We start from the raw sequence: 7,548 nt of genomic DNA on the forward strand, positions 1-7,548 counted from the left end.
TAACGTTTTGGACCGAGTTCAGAACTGCTGCGCTAAGGAATTCAAGTCCGCTCCCAAAACTCAGGTATCATGTTTTCTACCAATTGCAGTAGATTAGCCTAGGACACAGGAATATGTACGACAGCTTGGGGTCCCAGGACCGAGTTTGGAACGCTGCCTCAGCAGTTGCGTGAGTTATGTACCAAACAGGGTTTCCCTGACCTCCCAAGTCCCCCTGCCGTTCCACTGATTTATATATGGTCAACTAAATCACCAAGCCGTTCATTAGTTGAATCTGCTCTGATGTGATGATAGAACTGGAATACATTTGATAGGTGAAATGGCTGGAGGCTCCAAAAGGGTCCTTCACAGGAGAACCATGTTTGGTTCCAGGTAGAACCCCTTTGGGGTTCCATGTAGAACCCTCTGTGAAAGGCTGGGGGTTCTTTGAGGCGTCAGGGAAATGCTGCACTCCCCTACACTCTGAAGTACTCACTGAATTTGTCTTGACGGCTTCTCTCTCTCTCTCTCTCTCTCTCTCTCTCTCTCTCTCTCTCTCTCTCTCTCTCAGGAGACTATCACCATGCCGATGTTCACCACCCTTCTGCTTCTCAGCGCTGTCTTTGCTCTGGGAGATGCAAGCCGTAGAAGAGGTATTCTGACCAAAGGTTTTGGTGACCTGTTCACACACATCAGATTCAATTTGATGTGATTGTTGCGACCTTAACCCAACACCTAGTGACCTAGGTTTTGGTTTAACAGTCACTGGACAGTCACTGGACCCCGAGCTCCTGGTTGGGGCTTCCGTCGTATTCGCTAAAATATAATTATATTATACGTCTGTTGTGGTTTCATAGTATTGAAACTGATCTAGGACTCTATTCAATCCGGTTCGTTCAGTTTGAAATTTAAAGGTTTAAAGGCTGATTCATCCCAAAGTCTTTTAAAAAAACACGTGTCTCAAAATTCCCTCTCGCTTTGTCCCTCTTTTGTTGTAGAGTGACTCGGAGGAAATCATTCCTCCTCCGAAAAGTGAAACATTATCGAGAACGTGATATGCAAAGTGCCAGTAAAATGTCCGTTTATGTGACAAAACGAGGAAGTATAGTGTATAGAGAATCTGTTTTGAAGTTGGCATACAAAACCGAAAGTAAAAAGAAAAAATTAATTTAGAACAGATCTACCGCTTCTTAGACTTGCTCTCAATGAGAATGACAGATCTATAACTCACATTTCTATGTGAATTTGTTCAAGGTCGCCCAAAAAAGTTACATATTGCTGATTTAAAGGGACTCAAAGTGAATCGGTCATCTGGTGGGAACTAACCATTTCATAATGTTATTTAACATGTGATCTCTCCACCCTACAGAGTGGCATCACAGAGCCTGCCCACCTGGCTGGCCCAGATATGCGGCACACTGCTATCACTACTTCCCCTTCATGTCCACATGGCCAGAGGCAGAGGTACCTGGCTGTCTGCTGTACATAATTCAGATTATCTGTGTGCATGATTTTAAGTATTGGTGGTTTAATGAGAGATGAGCAGCTGAGAATCTGGTAGCAGTGATGGAATTGAAGGATCTTGGACACTGGCCAGCYGGGTTAGTAGACGGCAATTTCTACTAGCCAGGGTCCAAAATGTGCCATGGGATAATGGAAAAGACAATAATTGACCTGCATCTTATGCTAGTTGGACACATTTTCTAGAAGCCTGATCTGAAAAGCACTATAGTTGGGGTAGTGGGGATGCTATTTCATCCGTCTGGTGACCAACAGGGTTGCAGTTGACTGTAGGTTTAATCTATGTTCTAACAGGGTTGAGAAATTATATCATGACGTGGCTATTCTTCTAATTATCTTTATATTCTATTCTCGTTTCTCTCTCTCTTCTCTCTCTCTCTCTCTCTCTTCTTCTCTCTCTCTCTCTCTCTCTCTCTCTCTTTCTCTCCTCTCTCTCTCTCCCTCGTCTCTCGTCTCTTCCCTCTCTTCGCTCTCCTCCTCTTTCTGTCTCTCTTTCTATTCTCTACCTCTCCCTCCCTCTCTCTCTCTCTTCTCTCTCTCTCTCTCTCTCTCTCTCCCTCTCTCTCTCTCTCTTCTTCCTCTCTCTCTCTCTCCCATCTCTACTGTTCTCTCTTTCTTCTCTCCCCTCTCTCTCACTCGGAGGGCAATGGTATTGCTCCGTGGGAGGTAACCTGGCTTCAGTGCACAGCCTTCCCCAGTATCGTTTCCTTCAGACTGTCATCAGGAAGAGTACCTGGAAATTCCAGCGCACCTGGATTGGAGCCAACGATGCCATCAAGGTCAGAAGCACCGTCTGTTGAACACTCCTGAAACATATAAGATGCATTGATTATTGATGAATAGAACCTATGGTGGTGCGTCCCACCTGGCCAACACCCAGTGAAATTGCAGAGCGCCAAATTTAAAAAAATCATTATAAAAATTCATAAAACATGCAAGTGTTATACATCATCTTAAAGATTAACTTCTTGTTCATCCAACCACGGTGTCAGATTTCAAAAAGGCTTTACGGCGAAAGTAAACCATGCGATTATCTGAGAACAGCGCCCAGCAGACAAATCATTACAAACAGTTACCAGCCAAGTAGAGGAGTTACACAAGTCAGAAATAGAGATAAAATGAATCACTTACCTTTGATGATCTTCATATGGTTGCACTCACAAGACTCCCATTTACTCAATAAATGTTCGTTTTGTTCGATAAAGTCACTCTTTATATCCAAAAACCTCGGTTTTGTTCACGCGTTTTGTTCAGTAATCCACAGGCTCACAACAGGCAGACGAAAAATCTGAAAAGTATCAGTAAAGTTTGTAGAAACATGTCAAACGATGTTTATAATCAATCCTCAGGTTGTTTTTAGTCATAATAATCAATACTATTTCAACCGGACAATAGCTTCGTCAATATAAAAGGAAAAACAAGAAAAGCGTGCTCTCGGGTCCCGCGCATGAAAAACCTCTGGGAAACTGCAGTGTCCACTCATTCAGACTGGTCTTACAAGCCTGAAACAATTTGTAAAGACTGTTGACATCTAGTGGAAGCCACAGGAAGTGCAATTTGAGTCCTAAGTCAATGGATACTGTAATGGCATTCAATAGAAAAATTAAAAAATTWAAAAATACCACTTCCTGATGGATTTTTCTCAGGTTTTTGCCTGCCATATCAGTTCTGTTATACTCACAGACATTATTTTAACAGTTTTGGAAACTTTGGAGTGTTTTCCATCCAAATCGACCAATTATATGCATATCCTAGCTTCTGGGCCTGAGTAGCAGGCAGTTTATCCTGTGCACGCTTTTCATCCGGAGGTGAAAATAGTGCCCCCTACCCTAATGAAGCCACATACCAGTTGTTTTCCAAGCTTGTTATCTAATATTACAAACACTGTAATGCAACACTGCAAGAATGCTTCAAGCCATGGTTAACTTTTACTTGGTACTCATCCCGGATCCGGGAGCACCCTCATCAGTAAAAAAGCTGACTAGCATAGCGCCACAAGTAAATACTAGCATCTAAATATCATGAAATCACAAGTCCAAGACACCAGATGAAAGATACACATCTTGTGAATCCAGCCATCATTTCTGATTTTTAAAATGTTTTACAGGGAAGACACAATATGTATTTCTATTAGCTAACCACGATAGCAAAAGACCAACTTTTTTTTTCCCACCATTTTTTTACTGCATAGGTAGCTATCACAAATTCGACCAAATAAAGATATAAATAGTCACTAACCAAGAAACAACTTCATCAGATGACAGTCTGATAACATATTTATTGTATAGCATATGTTTTGTTCGAAAAATGTGCATATTTCAGGTATAAATCATAGTTTTACATTGCAGCCACCATCACAAATCTCACCAAAGCAGCTAGAATAACTACAGAGACCAACGTGAATTACCTAAATACTCATCATAAAAACATTTATGAAAAATACACAGTGTACAGCAAATGAAAGACAAACATCTTGTGAATCCAGCCAATATTTCAGATTTTTTAAGTGTTTTACAGCGAAAACACAATATAGCATTATATTAGCTTACTACAATAGCCTACACACAGCCCATTCATTCAACATAACGTTAGCGATAGCGAATAAACCAGCAAAGGATATACATTTTTTCACTAACCTTCTCAAACTCCATCAGATGACAGTCCTATAACATCATATTACACAATACATATATGGTTTGTTCGAAAATGTGCATATTTAGAGCTGAAATCGGTGGTTATACAATGAGAATAGTAGCCAAACTGCAAACAAAATGTCGGGAGAAATCTTGGGAGAGGCACCTAATCTAATCAATAACTAATCATAAACTTGACTAAAAAATACAGGTTGGACAGCAAATGAAAGATACATTAGTTCTTAATGCAACCGCTGTGTTAGATTTTTTTAAATTAACGTTACTACGACATACAGCGTGCCTTAAAGCGAGACCCACCGAAATTAATGGCGGAATAATTTTTAACTTTTTCGACAGAAATACGAATTAACATCAAATAGTTCTTACTATTTGATAGCTTCCATCAGAATCTTGTACAAGTTGTCATTTGTCCAGAATAATCGTTGCTCGGTTGTAGAAGGTCGTCTTCAACTGCAGCAAACGTTAGCCATGTGGTGCAGACGTGTCCAACTCAGCATAACGCAGAACAAAGAAAATCCCGAAAATCGCAATATACTGATATAAACTGATATAACTCGGTTTAAAATAACTACATTATGATGTTTTTAACACGTATATTGAATAAAATCAGAGCCGGATATATCTAGCGCCTATAACAACAGCTTTTCAGGACGCAATCCTGAGGTCTGTCTCGCGTCATGACGAACGTAGAAAAGACTGCACACCCGGTTCCAAGAGCTCTTGTTCGGCTCAGATCTACCTAGACACCCCATTCCAATTCTCACTGCTTACTGACACTAGGGGAAGGCGTATGCAGTGCATGTAGACCATAGATTACATGCAAATTAAAATAACTGACTCTGGAACAGAGCCCCGATTTCAGATTTCTCACTTCCTGACAGGAAGTTTGCTGCAAAATGAGTTCTGTTTTACTCACAGATATAATTCAAACGGTTTTAGAAACTAGAGAGTATTTTCTATCCAATAGTAATAATAATATGCATATTGTACGAGCAAGAATTGAGTACGAGCAGTTTAATTTGGGAACTAATTTTTACAAAGTCGAAATGGCGCCCCCTATTGAGAAAAGGTTTTAAATCATGCTTATCTCATAGATGGTCAGTCCTGGTATCCATAACTCTGTCTAGGAATCTCAGTGGTTACATTTCTCCAGGTCCATCCCTCAGCTTTTTACCCAAACAGTGGTGGGGTGGCCATTCTTTTTATTTATTTGTCAAATTCCAGATTGCTTCTTTAAAGACAGTTACTACAGGGTGTATATATAGTGTTTTCTGTCTGCTGGTGATGCATTGTCCTGTGTGCTCTGTAGGAGGGTCTTTGGCTGTGGAGCGACGGGTCCAGGTTTAACTACCAGAACTGGGGCCCGGGTCAACACTCTAACTATAACCATGGTGTTATTAAGGACAACCACGAACGGCCAGAACCATTGTATGGAGATGAACTATGGAGGTACAATCCTGTCACCAGACTAGTTTCCAGACTAGTCTCCTGATCATTATACATCAAACATTTGGATAGTAGTAAAATACATCTTAAAGGGAATTTGTTCCTTTTCTAGCTACATATTTATAAAACAAAAATAATACCCACCTTTCTGTGTTTCCTCTTTCCCAGCTTCCCACTGCCAGAATGATGCCCCCTGCTGGTTTACATTTCCCTTCCTGTGTTCCAGAAAGCTGTGATGTCACATTTTGGGAGAGACAACATTGGAGAAGCTCTCTGGCATTTGAGATTGTTTTAAATAAATGCACCGTCTGCAATGTTACCTTTTGTTCAGTGGTCATTTATACAAAACACCAGCTGGATCCAACTGTGAAACTCTGCAGTGTGAAGTACCAAATAACATCTTTGGTAAATTAAAGGTTAAACAGTTGCTTATCTCACTTTGTAATACGTTTGATTGTCGTCAACATTTTCTACATTTTCATAGTCAAACCAGAGATGAACAATTGATGTAAATCACCATCATTATCATCATCATCATCATCTCACCATCGTCACATCGATTAATTATGTTTTCAAATTGCTTACACACATTTCTTACACCTGTCCAATCGTCTTAGATATCCTCATGTGCATAGGATGTAAGGTCTCAGGTAAGGGGTCAGGGTCAGGGTTAACGGTGACTGTACTRTAGTCCACTCCAGCCAAACTAGAGGTTAGATTTAGAATGAGRTCAGGGTTAACGGTCTAATGTACTGAACATTAGTGGTTCTATGAGCAAATACTGCCACCTGGTGGTCATTCAGTCCTAAAAACAGACCGACACTGTTGCTTCTGTATGGTATTCAATGACAGGAGTGGTCTGCTATAGTTGACAGAAAGGAGGAGAGGAGAGGTAGGCAACATTAGTAAAGTAGTATGTATTAGAATGAATGAAGAGAACTTGATATTTCAGTTGCAGCCTCGTCTATTATTATATTATTATATATTATTATATTATTATTATATTACAGCCAACTCAGAGAGTCTGTAGTAGATTAGCCAACTGGTTTACCTTTCTCCTCCTGGAAACTAATTGTAGAAATACAGCTGATAGAACTGCACAGCTACGCTGTTGATTAGTTGATTAAACTGTATAAATACGTTGTTGATTAGCTGATAAAACTATATAACTATATTATTGATTAGTTGATTAAACTATATAACTACGCTATTGATTAGTTGATAAACTATATAACTACGCTGTTGATTAAATGATAAAACTGAGAGTACAGAGCATGAGAAAAGACAGGAAGTGGATGATGAGAGACAGAACATGAGAGAAGACAGGAAGTGGATGGATGAGAGACAGAACATGAGAGAAGACAGGAAGTGGATGGATGAGAGACAGAACATGAGAGAAGACAGGAAAGTGGATGGATGAGAGACAGAACATGAGAGAGACAGGAAGTGGATGGATGACAGACAGAACAATGAGAGAAGACAGGAAGTGGATGGGATGAGAGAAGCATGAGAGAACAGGAAGTGGATGGATGAGAGACAGAGCATGAGAGAAGACAGGAGTGGATGGATGAGAGACAGAACATGAGAGGAGAAGAGGAGGGGAGGAGGGACTATCCCTCCTTCTTCCACTTGTTTAAGATCTACATGTTCACTGAAGACAGTCAGTCTAAATAGAACCCTATTCCCTATATAGTGCACTACTTTAGATCCCAGGCCTATTCCTATTATAGTACCACTACTTATAGACCAGAGCCTATTCCCTATATAGTGACTACTATAGACCAGAGCCCTATTCCCTATAGTCGACATCTTTACTATAGACAGCCCTATTCCCTATATATAGCAACTACTGATAGACCAGAGCCCTATTCCCTATATAGGTGAACTACTATAGACCAGAGCCCTATTCCCTATATAGTACACTACTATAGACCAGAGCCTTATTCGT

The 7,548-nt window shown here is 40.3% G+C and overlaps 1 pseudogene; it reads left to right on the forward strand.

Annotated features, from left to right (window-relative positions):
- The first annotated feature begins 562 nt into the window (after positions 1-562).
- LOC112077658 (galactose-specific lectin nattectin-like) lies at positions 563-5,919 on the forward strand (annotated as a pseudogene).
- The last annotated feature ends 1,629 nt before the right edge of the window (positions 5,920-7,548 follow it).

This window comes from Salvelinus sp. IW2-2015, unplaced genomic scaffold (assembly GCF_002910315.2).
Source record: "Salvelinus sp. IW2-2015 unplaced genomic scaffold, ASM291031v2 Un_scaffold4808, whole genome shotgun sequence".
Lineage (NCBI taxonomy): Eukaryota > Metazoa > Chordata > Actinopteri > Salmoniformes > Salmonidae > Salvelinus > Salvelinus sp. IW2-2015.